This window comes from Hemibagrus wyckioides, linkage group LG07, assembly GCF_019097595.1.
Source record: "Hemibagrus wyckioides isolate EC202008001 linkage group LG07, SWU_Hwy_1.0, whole genome shotgun sequence".
Lineage (NCBI taxonomy): Eukaryota > Metazoa > Chordata > Actinopteri > Siluriformes > Bagridae > Hemibagrus > Hemibagrus wyckioides.
In genome coordinates, this window is record NC_080716.1 from 7998156 (window position 1) to 8017533 (window position 19378).

At 38.9% G+C, this 19378-nt stretch overlaps 1 protein-coding gene across 7 annotated transcripts in view; it reads left to right on the forward strand.

Annotated features, from left to right (window-relative positions):
* Window positions 1-262: 262 nt before the first annotated feature.
* b4galt2 (UDP-Gal:betaGlcNAc beta 1,4- galactosyltransferase, polypeptide 2) overlaps window positions 263-19378 on the forward strand; it is a 132912-nt gene continuing 113796 nt past the window's right edge. Inside the window, exons 1-3 of one of the 7 annotated variants that reach the window (XM_058394365.1) lie at window positions 270-778; window positions 1114-1180; window positions 6303-6388. The gene's annotated coding sequence lies outside the window, so the exon portion shown is untranslated. Of the gene's footprint in view, window positions 779-1113; window positions 1181-6302; window positions 6389-10517; window positions 10662-19378 lie in introns of those variants that run through there. The other 6 variants (XM_058394368.1, XM_058394369.1, XM_058394366.1 and 3 more) reach the window with 6 other exon arrangements.

The window sequence follows — 19378 nt, forward strand, 5'->3', positions numbered from 1 at the left end:
TATCTATCTATCTATCTATCTATCTATCTATCTATCTATCTATCTATCTATCTATCTATCTATCTATTGCACATGGTATAATGCATATGATAAATGCTATACAAATACAGAAATTCTTGGACTTTTTTTTATGATCGGCACGTGCAAATGCAAAAAAAGTCTCCGAGTGAAACAAAGGCTCTCTTCCTCCACCTTGTGGCGAATCCGTAAATTGTCGTTTGAACCTTCTGACTCTCCGTACTAAAGATGCTGAAGCAGAAACCTCCGTGTGTGTGTGTGTGTCGGTGCTTTTTTTTTTTTTTTTGTTATTCCCGCTTGCTCCATCCACACACCGCAGAAGCTGATTTTCTTTTTCAGGCATATGGAAAGACACCGGGCTCAGATCTGAACCGATTCACGGAATATTGACCCAATGGGTTTTTTCGTGCAATCATGCACGCGCTGCATTTTTGTGCATTTCGGCGACACGGCTCTGTGCTCGCGCTCCGGGCTGCGAATAATGAATTAACAGACAGGAGGAAATAACGGCGGCTAGCTGCAGCCACATTGCATTGTGATCCCTGGATATGATGATGCGCATTTCCCTAGAAACTGCTCCCTTTCTCTGTTGATGAAACCCTTATATGATGTGGAATGGACACTTTTTTATTTTTTACCCGTATCAATAATAATAATAGTAAAAAAAGCAAGCAGGCTGCTCTGCTAGTCAGGAGCTGAAGTGCTTAAACAAAGAAATGCATTCTTAAAGAAGAAGGCACAGGCTGGATTTGCCATTGAGGTAAAAACCAAAAACAAACAACAAAAAAACAAACAAACAATTTTATAAAAAATATCACTATCAATGCATGCATGCATGTAATGCAGATCATCCCATCCTTTGATCTTTTTGTTTGTTTGTTTTGTTTAAAGCTATCCTGTAGCCTGCCATCTTGATGGAGGTATTAAAGAGATGGAGCTTATTTCAGATGATAAACACTCTTTGCTTTGGATTATCTCGTCATCCCGAGCTAGATTTTTTGCCTTGGGCTGATTTTTAATGTTAAACATGAGTCATGGTAATTGCTTTAAAATGGGATCACACAGTTACTATCTCTTCTTTTGTCACATCTGCAGTGTCTTCACTTGGCCAACTGGCAAGCCATGCGTGGCTTTGTCCTATTACACAGCTAGGCAGCTGCCTGTAAGTTTATCATCACCCCCTTTATTTTTTTGTTTGTTTATTTATCCTTAAAATCCATTAAGTAAGAACTTAATAAAGTTGTTTCGGCACTCGCATGCACCTGCTTCAACTTTGCACAGAGTGATTGCACTTCAATCCTTTTCGATATTATTAACCAGTCTATATTATTAATTAATCAGTTCTCTACAGTGAGTTACAATATACAAGACGTGTTGGTTCATAGCACCATCCAGGTGATTTGAAGGCTTTTTATGCTGTATGGTAGACATGCGCCACTATTAATCGTGACATTCAGCTTAGACTGTCCTTAGCCATCGGTTTGCAACAAATGGATTGAGATACAACATCATCTGTGAGGCAGGATAAGACAGAAGGTCTTTATTTTTAGTTTTTTAACCAAAAAACATGATGGAGATAAGTGTTGCTCCAAACGAGGCATGTGTGACGTAATATTTTGATGTGATACAATTTAATCAGCTATAAAACCCAATGGAGCATGCTGTTATGCTATGTTCACACACACACACACACGCACACATACACAGTGATTTTATTGCTGTATGTCAGCACTCTCTGTACTATGAAGTCTCCAGAAGGTGTCCCTACTACTGGTTGCTGTGGAAATAATCCAATTGCTCTAACCAGTTTATCACTGATTAGCGCAACTAGCATTTCAAATAACATTTTTCTTGCTGCTAAAATGAGGGAGATTTTGTTTGCATATAAAGTTCAGCTGTGTGTATATATGCATCATATCATCTGGGATGAAGGAGAAGCAGTGTGTGCTCTTTGCTGTGGATCACGTCAGCTTTATTGTCTCCGCTCCCATTGGTAGTCGCCACAATCGCTCCATGTTTACATAAACATCAACTTATGTCAACATTGTGGTTTTGCTGGACACACCCACATCCAGCTCTCAGTGCAAATCTCTGGTGGCTTTGTTGCTGCGAGCTGCAAAGGAGCATTATATGAAAATAATCACTGACTGGTTGATGCAAAATGGATGTCAAGCGGAGTTACTATTACCACATTTAAGTTGTAAAATAATTTTTATAAAATAGCAAAGTAATGTATCCCTTCGTAATCATAACAATTTGCCAGCAATGATATTTAATAAAAAAAATTAATACATCAAATATAGTACTTTTTATTTGTTTATAGTTACGTTTTTCGATTTCGAACATCTGTGAATCGAGTCAGTTATCACGTATACTATCAAATTATTAAAAAGTTGTTCCTTTACTGTCTCGTCATCTCACAACTCACTATCTCTTTTTCTCATAATAAGGCAATAAAGCTTGTCATGTTACAGAGAACTTGCAAAGCTCTCTGTCCTGAAGACTTTTCTGTGGTGGAAAAATGAAGGAAACCACATAACCACTGACTGTTACACTGGAGACCAAAATGTATGATAAATACATGATAAATCTCCTCCCAGAAAACCTCACCACATCAGCAGTTCCATGTTTTTAGCTCTAGCTCCGTTGTACAAGTCCCCAAGTCAATTTTTACTATAGCGACAAAAACATATTTGAATGAGGACGTTAACACGAGCATTAAACTGGTTAATAACCGGTTAGAAACCAAGTCTGCCCCTATAGAAAATGAATCATTCACCTTGATAGTATTTTCATTTTTATGTGGAAAATAAATACAATATTGGTATATGGCCTAATGAAAGTAAGTTTTAAAAAAGAAAGTTTTTTGTTTGTTTTTTTTAAATTGGACATATTTATACTAATCTGTAATGTTATTTTCACTCACTCTCAGAAAAAAAGGCTGTTCAAAGGCACTTTGGATTAATTAAGAGTATATAGCTTCCTCTAGGGATCTTAACTGTAAGCTTTTTTGATAGACAACATTCTCTTGTAGACTGCGTAAGACCTATCAGAGCTGCTGAATAGACAGAAGCTGAAAAACTTAGATCCTACCTTTTGTGTAACTTGCGCACTTTATGGCATGCCTGGCTCTCTTGCTTTCTGTTTGTGAGGAAGCTGACTAGGTAGGCAGCATATGTAGGTGCCATTATGCTCCTGAAACGATCAATGTCCTATTCAGACGGCAGCTTAATGACAGCTGAACAGATCTGAAAGCGGGACTGCATTGATCTTTCTTTTGAGAGGCGAGTGAGAAAGTCCGTTACTCTGTGGCATTCCGGGTAAAATGGTGCTCAGTGCAAACAGATCAAGGTAAACAATCAGGCATGCAGAAGTAAAGACTGCACCACAAATATTCATGCAGTCATGCTGTGGTGGTGTTCTGTAGTAACGGCCGTAGTCGACCAGGCGTTCGCTGATATCCAGCTTCAGCTATTTTTTTTGTTTAGTCGGTTCCTTAAATACTTGGTTATTCTTACTCTTGTGTCTAGTTTGTACTGAACAGTTTTCTGACCAAAGAAAATCTGTCTCCTTTTCATTCCAGTTGATGCAACTGCTGTTTACACAGAACCTGAGATTTCTGTGACTGTACAAAGCACATGATATGAGGCATGTAGTGTAGGCGTGTTTCTGACTCGGTGTTTGTTACTTCATTGGATTGTTTCACACTGTACACGTTTGACACCGCAATTTAAGGTTAACTCCACAATTCGGATTTACTACCCCCGGGGTAAAAAAAAAACGGTTTAACCCTGCTTCTAACCGCGTGAACCGTTCCTCTACCCGGGGGTTAAAAGTGGGGTTTTGACCGAAGGTAACCTGGAGATAAACTCAGGGTGAAAAGTCCTTTTGAGGTGAACTAGACCGAGTCTCCAGTGTCAGTGGTTTGTAATGTTCAGCAGTAAAGCTGGATCTTTAAATTTTCTGACAGGAAAGTCTTCAGGATGTGTAGGGTCCTTGAACTCTGTGCATTCTTGTTAAGAAGCCAAGTTGTGTGTGTGTGTTTTTCCAAAAAAGAGAACAAGGTGACAGAATGACTGTTTTGCTTTAACAAGTGAACTAGTTTAGTTTAGCCGATATTAACCAGTTTAACTAGCAGATGCTCCAAGCAATAAATTTAAGTATGAATGGATGACAAGTAAGCAGTGGCATTTTTTAAATGAATAAAACATTGTAGTCAGAGGCAAATTGTGGTGATAAAAGAGGAATGAAACACCTTGGGACTTAGGAAAATATTTAACTAACTTTTAAAAATTTTCTGCATTCACAGCCCCCCCCCCTTTACTACTTTTATTACTTTCTTAATACTAGCTCATGTCTAGATCAGTTGCAGAAATGGCCAGACTGAGACACAAGTTATATATTTTTTATTTATGCAGGAAAGTGCGATGCCAGTTTTTTAGCTGTGAGAAAAGTAATATTTTAGTGCTTAACACAAGAATATAATAATAGTAATAATCCATTTCTACGAGGTTGTCTTTTTTTTTAATTGAGTTGTGTACTGTCTCTTTCAAATTGTTCGGGGCGTTGCCTCTGCTTGAGTTGTTTGAAGAGAATAGACCGCAGATTTTATGCTGTTTGCACTGTGAAGATAGAGGAGGTCAGATCATTAATCTCAGAGAAGCTGAAGGAGCTGGTGAGTGCAGCTTAAGCCTGTTGCCTCTCTCGCTTTCTCTCACGTCTCATCTTCATCTTTGTATTTCTGTTTTAAATCTTTCTGCTCAAATTGCTCCTAGGTGTGAACAATTGTGTGAAGGTTTGTTTGTATGGAACCATGTGATGGACTGGTGTCGTGGTGTACGATTATTACTAGCACAGTGTTTGCAGGACAGGCTTCAGGTCCTCGACCCTGACCAGGAAAAAGCAGTTACTCTTATGTCAATAACTCTTTTTTTTTTTTTTTTTTTTTAAATCTTCTGACTTTTTCTGCCTCTGAATGTGATTGATTCTGAATTACTGTTAGATGGTTCATAATCACTTGATCTTTTCTTGTAGTGATCCTGCCTTTTCTTTGGTTGGTCTGTCACTTCTGCAGTTTCTTATTCAGTCGTCTGATTCTTTTTCTTGTTGTCCAGAGTTGTGATTGGGCAGTTGTTTGAGTGCCGTAGAGAAATGAATGTAATGATTTCTTCACAACCAGGTCATGTGATCTGTTTACTACTAGGCAAGACTTGTGGGTTGGACGTATTTTGCTGCTCATCCAAGAAGAGCTTAGCTGGCGACTTACTGATATTATATTCCAGAGAATTAAATTGCTGGGCCATGGAAGGATCAATTAGTAACTTGCCCTTGTTGTCATGGGAACAGTCAGACCCTGCGATAAGACGGTTGCGCTTGGTGGATGCTTCCGTTTAGTACAGAATGCCAACGTGATATTTTTCTCCTAGCCGTCGTTCAGGAGTTATGATGCTATTCTCACATCCATCCAGGACAGTGGTGTAAATCTTTCCAACTTGTGTGGGCGTTTAATGCTATGACTAAGGGAATAAATGTGTTTTAGTGAACCTGAAAGCCAAGATGCTGAGGTGGGCTGAAGTGGGCTGCAGGCCAGTCAAAAAGCTGCTTTCACCTTGTCTTTAAACATTTAATAAGGACTGAGTGCTTAGGAAATGCTTATGCTGTTTTCCTGACTGACTATAAAGACTCGGCATCAGATCAGGAGGAGCGACAGAACCCTTGACACCTCCATCACTCTCTTCAGCGATGACAGATATTTTTTTAAGACATTTGCTCTTTTTTGCTGTAGCGTTTTATTAATCTGTTGTTGTATAGATTGTTTTGAAGAAGCAAGTTTGTATTTCATTTGTATGTGGGATAGACTTTACGCCCACTTGAGACGTTAATCTTAATTAAGTAAGATTTTATACTGCTGAAGAAATCAGAATGAGTGTTTTAAGGTTTTTTGTGCCTGTTCCTTAGTGTTGTGGACAAAAATATGATAGCATATCAGTTTGAGTTCATCAATTCTGGTAAAATAATTGCATTTTTTTTGATGATTAGTCCTGAACTAGTTTTGTGTTTGTCTTATTAAATGCTCTCTAGAACCTAAATGTCCTGCGTCTGGGGATGGCTTTGGCTCTACAGGTGCACTAAAGTGTTTTTCACTGTGCATCTTCTTGCTTTGTACACTATCCTCTTTCCCAACCATCCATCTTAGAAAAAAATGGTTGATGTTGATTTATTTTGTAGAGGGTGGAATTTATATGACAGACACTTTCCCAAAGAGGTTTTTTTTTTTTTTCCAGCATGGGGCTGTTCAACGTCTCGCTTCCTCAGACTGTTCGGGACTCCTTCTTTATATAGCCTCATCAGGGCTGAACTATCAGTAAGAGTAAGTAATAGCATTTTTATCTTGCTTCAATTTAATAATACGCCTACCATTCAGACATGCCAGACTCGTCCTGGTGACGACACCGTGTTTCTCTGTCACTATCTGCGCCACTACCATGTGACCTCTGCTGAAACGTGTATGGTATAACTCTGCCACCACATGGCACCTGATCATCACCTCATCATCTAGATCAGCGTCCTCATTAAAGTTAATAGGCGTGGGTGAAGGCAGCGATGTGGAATTCCAGCCACTTGTTAAACTCTTCACTGTTCTACATGTTCAGCATGCGGTGCTGCTGTCATATTAGTGAAGATTAGACAGGAAGTGAGGTTATCCTGATTCAGGAGGAAATGTATGGAATTGAAGCACACCTTTTAAGCCATTACATGAGGCTGTTTTTCAATAGAGAAAGATCTATCTATCTATCTATCTATCTATCTATCTATCTATCTATCTATCTATCTATCTATCTATCTATCTATCTATCTATCTATCTATCTATCTATCTATCTATCTATCTATCTATCTATCTATCTATCTATCTATCTATCTATCTATCTTTTTCCCCCCAAATGAAAACTTTCTGAACTCGTAATGACTTGTTGACTTTGGAAAAAAAACATTTACTATGACATAATCTGTATCTATTTCTGAGGCTGAATGCTAAAGAAAAGCAGCAATAATATCCAAGACTGCTGTTTTTGCACACTTAACATTTGCTTTACACCTTTTAACTGGTTTTCAGGAGAGGTTACACAGGTTGCCAGGTTAGGACATTGGCCTACATTGGTTTAATTTTTTGTCAACCCTGAACAAGAATCTGAGGCTTACACACCAAGAACATGAATAAATATGTGAAAATAATAATAATATGTGCGTATGACATGTCCAAAGTGAAAACATGACATGTTCAATTCTTTAATACTCTTTCTTTTTGTTTTGATCCTTATACATTTCAAGAGATTTTTAGAAAGTTGCTCAGAAGACCGAAGTAAACTAAATTATAAAATACAATTTAACTGTTGTAACATCAAGATGAAATTTTTCATGTTTTTTGTGTTTTACTCCACTTATATGAATAATAGCAATTTGCCAATGATTACATTTTTATTCATTAAAAAAGTACATCATACTTTTATCCATTTTTATTTACATTACATGTTGTGTAAAATTCACAAAACAAGCTATTTTCTTTAAAATAGCAACTAAAAGCAGTTTTTCTCTCAGCAGACTTCTCAACTCGCTTTCTTGAAGTTAATAAAACAAAGAAACTAACAGCCAGTGACTGCTTGGCATGCTACTAATACAAAGTACAGACTTTAGAGCCTCCTTCCATAAATGTTAAATTAACACCTGCCTACTGAAAACTTCACCATGTTAACAATTATACATGTTCATATGCTGCATCCACCGTACAAGTCTGTGTAAGTTGTTACTATAGAAACAATAATGGGTCAATTCAAGGCCAACTGACCAGCTCATATTTGCTTCACACATTCTGGATATAATGTTTCAGTTAATAGAAAACAAAAATCACATAATGCAAGCTTATTCACAACCAGTTGGACATGTATCGAATGTATGCGCCAATTATCAGTGTATATTGATTTTCTAGGACTGTAAATGCGAGCAATTTCAGATGAGTTGACTTAATGAGCCTAAGTGCATTCATTACATGTCCGACTCTTTATGAATCGGCTTTTTTTTGCAGTTTGTGCCTTTAGCATAATTGAGGATTTATGCAGCGGAGCATGACGGCCGGGATGTAGCCATGTAACATGTAAATCAGGTGTATACAGCAGTGACAAAGATGAAGAGACTAGAAATCATGTTGTCTTGGTCAGCTTTTATAAAACAGCATCAGCTCAGAATAATGCTGGCAGGTATGGACATGTGTAGTAGAGCAGCAGAGCTCTGCTGACATCAGCTACTTTGTTTATAGCAAAACATACAGTATTTTGATAGTTCAGTAAATACAGTTTGGTTCCAGGTACCAACTCAATATGTTGTGCATTTACTAAAACGGCAATGCTAATGTTAAAATTATAATGTACATATTCAGAAATCATACTTATAAGTTCAAAAGCTCACGGTTACATGATTGCTCTTGACTATATAGTACACAGTTATAAAAGGGAAATGATTATAATCACACTCTCTGGTGTCTCCCAGATGAGGATGTGATTCCTTTTGAGTCCGGTTTCTCTCAAGGTTTCTCATTTTTCCTCAGGAGATTTTCCTCACCATCACCTCTGGCTTGCTCATTAGGGATAAATATTAGTTAAAATTCTAAACATTATAGTTTATATTCTGACTTGTAAAGCTGCTTCGGGACAATATCCGTTGTTAAAGATGCTATAGAAGTAAAATGGCATCGAATTGAATTGCATTTGAAATATAGGCCTCATAAATGAGCTGTTTCAGACCTTACACTGAGTTATTATAAAAGGAAGTAAAAGAATAGGTGTGGAATAATAGATATAATAGAGTATTAGAATTTAATTTTCTATCAATAGAAAATGTGGTATTTTGTATCAAGATTTCTTTATAATGTTCAGCAGGCCATTAATTGTCAAACTGTCTTAGAAACTAAAGACATTATATACTAGATGAAAATCTCATGCATCTGGCATGATTAGTTAGAAATGAAATTGTAAATTTTTCTCCACTTATTTGTACAGTAAAGTCAGTACCAGGCCTTTTATTAAAGCCTCTATATCTCAGAAACTACTGTAGATACAAGGCTAAAATTTTGTAAACTGTTTACTGGGAATAGTGACAAGTATGAAGCAAATGGTCAGTTGGGAGCATTAAAAAAAAATCTGCGTATTGAAGATGGATCTTATCTAATTTTCACCTTCTGATAAATTCGAGCTGAGAATTCAGCAGTGCTGTGTGTAAAAGTAAATTAATGTGTAATGACTTGCAATAACACAGACCAATCATAAAAAAAAAACATTTTCCCAGAATTGATGAACTCAAAAACTATCATATTAGTGTCCATAACGCTAAGGGACAGGTACTAAAAAACTTTGAAACAACAAATTTTGATTTCAGCAGCAGTATTAAATTAAATTAATTAAAGTGAATGGCTCAAAAGTTAACATCTCCATGACTTCATGATTTTAATATAATGTTAAAATATAATTAGATTATAACTTGTTTTAGTACAATAAGCAATATAATGTGCATCAGCTGACATGACTGTGTGCATATAAATATAATACAAAAGGGTAAGGTCAGGCAGTGAAGCACTTGCAGTGAAATTCAGCACATAAAGTGCACATGAAATGGCATGATATAATCGAAATGCTATAGCGGTGGTGGTAGCTCAAGTGATTAAGGCTCTGGGTCGTTGATCGGAAGATTAGGGTTCAAGTCCCAGCACTGCCAAGCTGCCACAGTTGAGGACTTGAGCAAGGCCCCTTAACCCACACTGCTCCAGGGGCACTGCATCTTGGATGACCCTGTGCGCTGATCCCCAAGGATGGGATATGCGAAGAAAGAATTTCACAATTGTGCAGTAATGTATATGTGACAAAGACAACTTAATTATAACAACTCATAATGGAGCACTAAATGAAATATCTAAGTTATAGTCTGTTAAAGCAATTTGATGTGAATTTCTCCATAAATTTATAGACTTTTGTGTGGCTTATGGAATATTTTAGCATACCCTGCATCTTTATTAAACTTCTGGGATTTAAGGCTAAATGAAGAGTAAGAGCCTTCAGTTAAATCCCTTTGTCTGTGAACAAAAAATCAATGACACAGACATCAAAGCCCAACCTGCCAGGATGATGTTCTGACAAAATCCAAGCTTTCATCCGTGTCGAGGAAGTGAGAATCTCTGTCATTTTAAAGTCGCGGACATGCAGCGCGGTTCACGTCCTGCCCGACTAGTCGCCGTACACGTGATGACTAGGAATTTTTCCCTCTCCGTCTTAACAAAAGTGCACTGTGTTCGATTGCCGCAAAATATGTTGGCAATGGCAAGCCCGCGATGGGGGCTGAAGTGATATTTCTATTGTGTTATTATTACATTCCATTGACTTTCTTGCAGCTCGCAGCCCGAAGAGTGCGTTTTCCTCGAACTAAGATGCAAAAGCTGTTACAGATTTGTGAAATGAAAAGCTGCTTTATGTCTTGCATCAGAGCTTGGGGGGCAAGACCAGTCTAAAAGCAAACATTATAAACAAGGAAATGGAGGAGGATATCAGTATCAGTGTTCAGAGATGAGTAATATGATATGGAAGACGCAGACGTCATATAAGTAAGTAGAAAATTCGATTAGGCAGGGTAATTATCTCACTTTTTCTTATGTTTGATGTTATTAGCCAAGAAGCTGATTTGATTATTTATATTTCTGATTTGTTTGATCATGAGCTACAGCCTTGTTTACAGCAGGACTCATAGCTGGTGCTCACTTTTCTGCCTTGACCCTTTTTTCCGTGAAAGAAGTCATGCTCTGAAAACCACAATAAGTTTCTTTCTTTCTGTTTTTTTTTTTTTGTGTAGGCTGTGTCCGTGCCGACATGTAGCCTCTGTTAAAGCGTTTGAAGAAGGTATACATGTGCTGATAATCCCTTTTGCAGCAAATACTGTGGTATTCATCTCAGGGCAAATGTTATCAGAAGGCAGGTGGACTGTGTTTATGTGATGTTAGGGAGGTTGCAGAAGGATGGCAAAAATATGGCTTTTAAGGCGGAAGGTAGCACTGAGTTTATCTTTCTCAACGACTGCAATATCATACATCAAAATTGCCTTCAGAAAAAAAATATGGTGGACAGAACTGTTTCTGTGATACATCCCCAAGACAGTTTAAGCGCTGAAAGTATGCTTGTACAAGCCAAGAGTGCTGCTGTAGTGAGTATCAGCATGGCTGTGATTCAGCTGTAAGCACCAGGCCTCAGGTAATCACAGCTATCCTGATGTTCAGTACAATACTGCTTTTGTATAACAGCCAAAAAAAAAAGAAATTAATAACTGTACAGATGCAGTACAGGCAAATGTTTTAGACCAGTTCTGTTCTACGTAAATATTTCCCATATTTGTTGCCTAGAACTGATATTATAATTTCCGAACAAAATGAGAAATGTGCCATTTATAAGATAATCAATGTCGGACTAGTGGTCAGAAGGTCTTGAGTTCAAATCCCAAGGTTGCCAAACTGGGTCCTCTGCAAGGTCCTTGAGCAAGACCCTTAACCCTCATCTGGTTGTATGAGTCGTATAAAAATGTGATAAATATAAGTCACTCTGGATAAGAACGTCTGCCAGAAATTGAGTAAATGTAAATATCAGCACATTTGGATTGCCGCTAGTCCAGTGTACCAGGGCTAACTGTAGATATAAAATATATCAGGGACCAACTGTAGTGGACCTCCGTAATAACAGTAGGTGTAGTAAATGTTTATTCCAGTATACAATTCTTTTAGTTTTTACATAATGCAGTTGAAAAACGATGCAGTTTGTTTCAAATTTATTTAGTGAGTCTCAATCAGCTCCCTAGTTCAACAGTCAGGACACTGATCAGGGAGTTGGCCATATGATGGACTCTCTCTCTCTCGCTCGCTTGTTATCATTGTTGTAACTCTCAAATGATTATTTGCTATGATCCTGCTTGTACCATGACAAAAACATATGTGATTAAGCAAGCTAATCTGTATGACATATATACCGCATTTGGGTTTTGATGAGGAAATTAGAATGTCACAGGAAATTAAGTCATCACCACCGCCTGGACTGCTGTAGATGATCTACTGATTCCTGCTGTAGGAGGCATTTGTATGAATGTAAATATGCAATATGTATGGACAACCAATCTCGATTAGAACAGTTTGAAAATGATTATTCCAGTTAAGCAAATTAATTGTGAAAATTGCCCAGCACTACCCTGCTGTTGCTCTCTGCTTGCCTCCTGTTGCTCTTGTCACCATCATAGTTCCTCTATGTGTGTATTTTGGCTCAAACATGCATGGTTGGATCCATTGAGTCCTTTCTGTATTGAAATTATGTACTTAAAAAGCAAGGTCTTGGCTTATGAGCAGTAAGTCAAACCCGGAGAAACCTCGCTACGCAGTCCTCTGGATGATGTGACTAGAAATGTTAGAAACTGCAATGAAAATGCAAATATATCGCTGGTTACATTTTAGATTTTAAATGGTGTGGGATAAGAGGAATAAAACACTATAATGGGACACTAATGTTTGATTCCGTACATTGTGAATGAATGTAGTGGTCGATTTCCTGTTACAGATCGTGTAGCTTAATATGTTAGGCCTGATATAAAAGCTCTGTTGGTTCATAGTCATTTTTAATAATGAATGACTTTCATAATGACATTAATAAAGTATTCGATTTTTTTTTGCATGCTTAGGTGGTCTTAGATTGATTGAACTGAGGTGGAGTGAAGATGATGGATGTGTGTGTGCATATGTGTGTGGCCGTGCTCGTGCACCCTTTAGGGGGTGTGTGTGTGCGTGTATGTGTGTGTGTGCAGCCACCAGTGCAGGATGTGTATCAGTGTGAGATGAGCAGTATCACAGTCTAATGAGAAGGCCCTCAGGGGTCAGTGATACTCACCTCTGCTTTCCTCACCTGCTGCCTTTACTGCTCTTCCCCTCTGCAGCTTCCTTGAGCTCTGACAAGTTATAGACCTGACCCACATTCACCTCAGAGAGCCAGAACAAGCCAGAAACACTTCGGTTTTCCCCCGTCACTTATGTGTTTCATTACATCTTGTCCAAGGGATTTGTTTAAAGGATTGTTACCTGAGCTCGGATATTCTCTTGCTTTTCAGCGTCTTCTTTTGTAGAGCATTTTATTCTTCCAAGTTCCGATTAGAAAGCTGCTAATGATGGAGGAGTTAGTTTTACTTGACTAAATGATTGATCGTTGTTTGTTTATTCATCCTGGTGATTTAACTGTGATGTATGTGACTAGAAAATGGTCCTGGATTGATTTGAGGTAGCAGCAATAGTCATTAAAGATTAGTGTGTATTAATGAGTGCATGGGCTGCAAGTGTTTTAATCTATATTTATGTTTAGAGAGTAAACAATAAAGTGCATGGTGGTCTAGTGGCTGGCATGTTTGTCTTGCACCTATGTGGTTAGAGGTTCATTTTCCATCACTGTTTTCTTCCCCAGCCCAAGGACGTGTTGTAGGTTGATTGGCCTCTAAACTCTGTGTGTGTATGTGTGTGTGTGTTTGATGTGTGTGTGCTCTGAGAAGTGTTGGCACCCTGTCCAGTGTGAGTCCCCTAGGATATTTTCCAGACTCCCCATGACCACTGTGTAGGATAAGCAGAAGATGGATGGATGGATGTTTCACAAGACCCCTGACACATACTTATATATTGCTCAAAAGCTCATTATTTACAAAAGAACATTATTTATAACCGCACTCTCTGGTGTCACCAAGATGAGGATGGCTTCCCTTTTGAGTCTGGTTCCTCCAAAGGTTCCTTCCTCATATTGTCTCAAGGAGTTTTTCCTCTCCATCGCTACCTTAGGCTTGCACATTAGGGATAAATATGAATAAATGCTAAATAATCTTCTCCACTTCACCATACCAGTGATAAAATCCAATACATTTTTAAAATCCGATATCAAGCATTTATTTGAACTTGCACACTTCTTAAACTGTCTTATGGTCTCTAGCACTATCTAAGCTGCTGAAAATTTATCAATAACATCTGACTACATAGTTTTGAGAATTGAGCAGCACAGCGGTACAGGACAAAAATATTCTGTCACAAAACAGCATGTATAACATGTATGAGATTTTACTAACAGCAAAACTGCAGTTCCACATGAACTCTTGCTTACAAATGTTTCTGTAAGTAACAAAGTGCTTGGCAATATTGTAAAACTTTTAATGCTATCTTTAATGCTGTTTAAAGCGTGTACCGATGTAATTAATTCCTCGCAGCGCTACTCCTCCTGTACTGTGCCATGCATCTGTGGACGTACACACCTTATTGACACAGTCAGCGACGGTACGATGAAGGGCAGCACGAACATTACAGGCTTGTTTATTTCAATTGACTGCTAAATTACCACATGCGCTTCTGTTACTTACACAACCCTTATTGTCCCTCTCTCTTAGATACCAATTATCTGTCTCTTTAAATATAGCGCTAGATATCGCGTGCCTCTTGTAGTCTGACATGAGTAATTTAAGCCAAGTAACCTTGATAAGCTCCAATGATAAGCCTCAAACCACACTCCGTAACGAAGCGGGCTGGGTCTGAAGAGCATCTGAGGGAAATCAAACCAACCCCCTTCATTAATGTTTCAAATCTTCGCTCAGCAAACAATAGAGCCTTAAATATGTTTCATACAAACGTAGCACACTGCTAAGGATGCTTTCACTCGCTTGTGGAGAAGCAGCCAGAGCTTGATTGGATGTTCAGTGCCATGGCTGTAGTTACTGTGGAACAGTATTCTTGCTGAGGATGCGATGCTTTGGGAAATTGATAATGGAGCATTGGGCTGTCATGTCTTCTTAAAGTGGGGACTGGCAACATATTGTAGATGTTATAAACACAGATGCTGAGGCTAGTATGGCTTCCTGGGGAAAAAAAAGACATGTTTTCCAAATGTTCCCTAAATAACAGCCTACACATTCATCCTACTTTCACTTAATTCTGTTCCATGTATAAGGATTTGCATTCAGAAGCATAAGCAATCTGTCTCCCATAATCTTTGACGAAGTTTTGTTCACGCGTTTGCAAAGACATCATTGGTACAGATATATCTAGCTGTAACATGATAGGCAGCTCATGTGAAATGCTCGTGTTAGAGAACAGGTACAGGTAGATAGATATCTAAGTTCGCTTTAGAAATAAATCAATAACATGATGTTGGGAACTGTGCAGAAAAAAAAAGCCCAGGCAGTTTTAAATGAGGTGTGAAATATTTTCCAGCATTTATGTAGAAGGTGATTGTAAGAATGCTGTCGAAACAAGCTGTTTTCAGCTATTTGGGAGGAGACCCTAAGGGGTTGGCTGTGGGACTTTTTTGGTCTGGAAAAGAGATTGGAGTGAGAAAATGCCTCCAGGATATATCCAGCCCTCTGGACTGAAACGAAGCCCTTGAATTATGGAGCTGTGAATGAGAAGTATTGGAAGTCTTCTTCCTATAAAATAAATATGAGCAGGTGAGACTGTGAAGAATGATGGGCTTTGTATTCAAGTCAGCTTGTTTAGAGACTCCTGGGCTTTCCTCTGTATTTCCTCTCCATGTTCACTTCCTCATTTTATTTCGTTTCAGTTTTTTTTCTCTCTGCAAATCTGCTTCACGGCGGTGTGACGCACCTAAGTGCTGTAACTACAGTGAATGCTGAAATATGCAGGCTATGCAAATCCACACACATCAGCTGAGGCGTAACCTGCTTGTGTCATTGTTACTAGCTGATTAATTAGCTTGCAACAGATGAATCAGGATCATTCTGGTATGTAAAGGTAAACACTGACAAAATCGAATAAAATAAACCTCAGAGCAAATCCGTCATATAATATTCTCTGCTTTAACGCTGTAGCTTTTACTTGCTTGGGGATCTAGCTAAATAATTTATGATTTGTCCGCCATGTTTATTTATGAAGCAAGGTGAGCAGTCATACTCAGCTAGTGTATGTATGAAATAAACAGGTTTGGAAGGTAAACATCAGTTGTCCACACCACCCCGTCATTGACCATTTTCCTCCATGTTGTGCATTATTCCTGTTGTGTTGCAGTCAATTCTTAAAAGTACACCATGATGTTAAAATATAGCTAAATATTTTCTACATTCTTTACTTATAATAAGTCCATGTAGACGGTCTGCTGTCAGATTTTAGAAACGAGCGTGAGGGAAATACACTGGAACTAATGATTGCATGCAGTAAGAGACTTGATTGATTTCATCCAGCAATCTGGCTTTCTGCAAGACAGCAAGACAGGCCTCCTGCTCACACAGATGTTTATCTGTGAACGATACCTAAATTCCACCTGAAAGACATCTAAATTCCACCTGTTGTTTTGCTTGACGCGACTTATTAAGCGTACCATCGCCGTTATATCAGCTAATGTCTTTGCCAATACTACAGAGAGCCTCTGCTGATTAATGCTGCCCACGTCAATAACGTCTCAGTTTTGTGCCCGCGTGTTTTAGCCGTAGCCTGTTGGTCTTCCTTGCACTGGATTTTATTTTTGGGAGCTACCTTATACAAAAGATGTTCACTCAAGTCTGAGTCAAGTCTCAAGTCTCTGAGCTGCGTGTCTGATGTAACAAAATAACACTTTTTTGTGTAGCATAAAAAAAATAAATTCATTTCTTAGATATTGGACTGAATAACAAATTTCTGTGTGGGCCAAATATACAATATACAGAATTAAAATATATATACATCAGGCACTGTATTAGGAATATGTTTAGCAGCAGCACAATGAATAAAACAATGTAGTACAGATGTTGTGCTTCAGTTAATGTTCACGTCAGAACGGGAGAAACATATGATTGTTGGTGCCGGACTATTTCAGAAACTGATAATCTTCTGGGATTTTTATTCAGTTGAAATAAAAAAAAAAACCTCCTGTTAGCAGCAGTTCTGCTGCTAGAGACACCTTGTTAAGAAGAGAGGTCAAAAAAGAATGGCAAGAAAATGGCTCCAGCTGACAGAAAGGCTAGAGTAACTCAAATAATCACTGTTTCTATCTGTGTTGTGCAGAAAAGCAACTCAGAATAGACAACAGGTTAAAACCTAAGGCGGATGAGCTACAGTGGGTTACACAGGAATGTGAGGCTACAGTGGGACAGGTTCAGGTAACTGTATGGCTAATGATTGGAAGGTAACTGGATGGCTAGTGATTGGTAGGTAGCTGGATGGCTAGTGATTGGAAGGTAACTGGATGGCTAGTGATTGGTTAGGTAACTGGATGGCTAGTTATTGGAAGGTAACTGGATGGCTAGTGATTGGAAGGTAACTGGATGGCTAGTGATTGGTTAGGTAACTGGATGGCTAGTTATTGGAAGGTAACTGAATGGCTAGTGATTGGAAGGTAACTGAATGGCTAGTGATTGGAAGGTAACTGGATGGCTGATGTTTGGAAATACTTCTCCTCCTCTAATGAATTTTGATTTCATGTAGATGGTAGGATCAGAATTTGGCAACAGCAATGTAGATAGCAATTCTGACTGACTATTAATTATATCAGTTATTTGGTTACACAACCATGTTATAAGAGTAAAAATGGGCTCCTCGGTTGCTTGTGAATGACCCTGACTCCATGCAGCTGCGATCTACAGTGCAGAGAATGAAGCTGCAGAATCAGGCATTTTAGCCGACTTTGGAGCTCTAGTTTGGGTTAAGAATCAGTTCAGGCTGGTGATGGTGGTGTAACAGTTTAGGGAATATATTTCTGGCTGAAATTGGGGCTTTTACCACCATTGAACGTAAAGTGACTGCCCCAGCCTGTGTATTCTTGCTGCAACTACGGTATATAACTCTCGTGCATAGTGATGAGAGAAGCTACAGCTGCACTTCTCTGTCTCTCTCTCTCTCTCTCTCTCTTATCTCGCTGTACTTTCCAGACGCTGGTTATAGCACAGCATCACAGCCACGTCATGATTGCAGTCAGATTAAAGAATTATATTGCCAATATTTCTCTGAGACCTTTGATAAAGAAAACCAATGGAAGAGGTTTCAGAATGTCATGTTTCTAGATACACCCCTCCACGTCATCCAATCAGTGTTCGCCTGAAGGTTGCTTGATGCACAGTGCCACAGATACCCATAACAAGCTGTTGGTCTGGTAGGTGTGCTACACCTACCCATAAACCCTTTCTCTGAGTTGCAGTGCAGATGTGCTTACTACAGTTGTGCAGCCAGCTTTAATTTTTAAAGTTCTCTTTCTGGTAGGAACAGCAAGAAGTACAAACAGCTCAGAATATTGCCAGGAGACTTTTCTGCAAGGTCCCTGCAGTTTTTTTGATGAATATTTTACCAGCATTAGTATTGAGGTCTCAAACAAGCGAAAAAAAAACATTTGAGGTACTCTCTCTCTCTCTCTCTCTCTCTCTCTGTTTCGCTTTCCATGTTCAGCTTGTTCACACATTCATCACTAGTTCATACGATATTGATCAAAAAACACAGACTTTGGCACTGCATTATGAAATCATTTTATTGATGCTCCCGAATGAGCCGAAAGCCCAAACAGTATCTGAAGTTTTCCCAAGGGGGAATCATTAAATAAAAGACTGCATTATGATATTATATATAGTCCTGGGCCACAGTGCAGGCTTCCTACTGCTATAATTGGAGGGCTCGATCTGTTTCCTCCTGTCCGTCCAGTCTAGAACACCACCGGGGATGGATGATTGTTGCCCAGGCGTTCTGCATTTTAAAAAGCCTGAAGCGATCTCAGAATGAAGTTTGGTGCTTCATTGTCTTTTGACTGTGATTCATTATGGAGCTAAAAAGTAGGGCAGAGGAGGGAGCTTGTGAAAGCCAGTTACTGTTTCTGCAGATATACAATGTTCCCAGATGGAGCTCAGTACAAGTTCTGTACAAGGGCTATGATTTCCTCTACCTGCTACAGAGAAAATAGGCACATTGAGGACAGTCTTTGCATGTGTGAGCATATGTGTGAGCAGTGACCACCCTCGCATGCTGTAAGACTCTCGAAAAGAGTGGCCAGACTGAGAGCTTGCTACCTGGGAGTTCCCACCAGGCAGCCAAATGTGAAATAAGGAGACTTTTCCTCCAATGTTTTTCACCACTGATCACTTCAGAAGAGAGGAGAGGAGCGAGATAAATTGGCTGCAGACCTCCTGGACTTTTGTTTGCTTCCCTCCTCTTCCCCCAGTTCTGCTTGATTGGAAAAAGCCATCAGTGCCGAAATGGCTTGCAGTGAGGCTTCGGTGGCCACTCTTGTTGATCCCAGGCCTGGGAGATCACGACTACAGAAAGTCATTTTCTTGCAATTGGTGTGAAAATAACTTCATCTG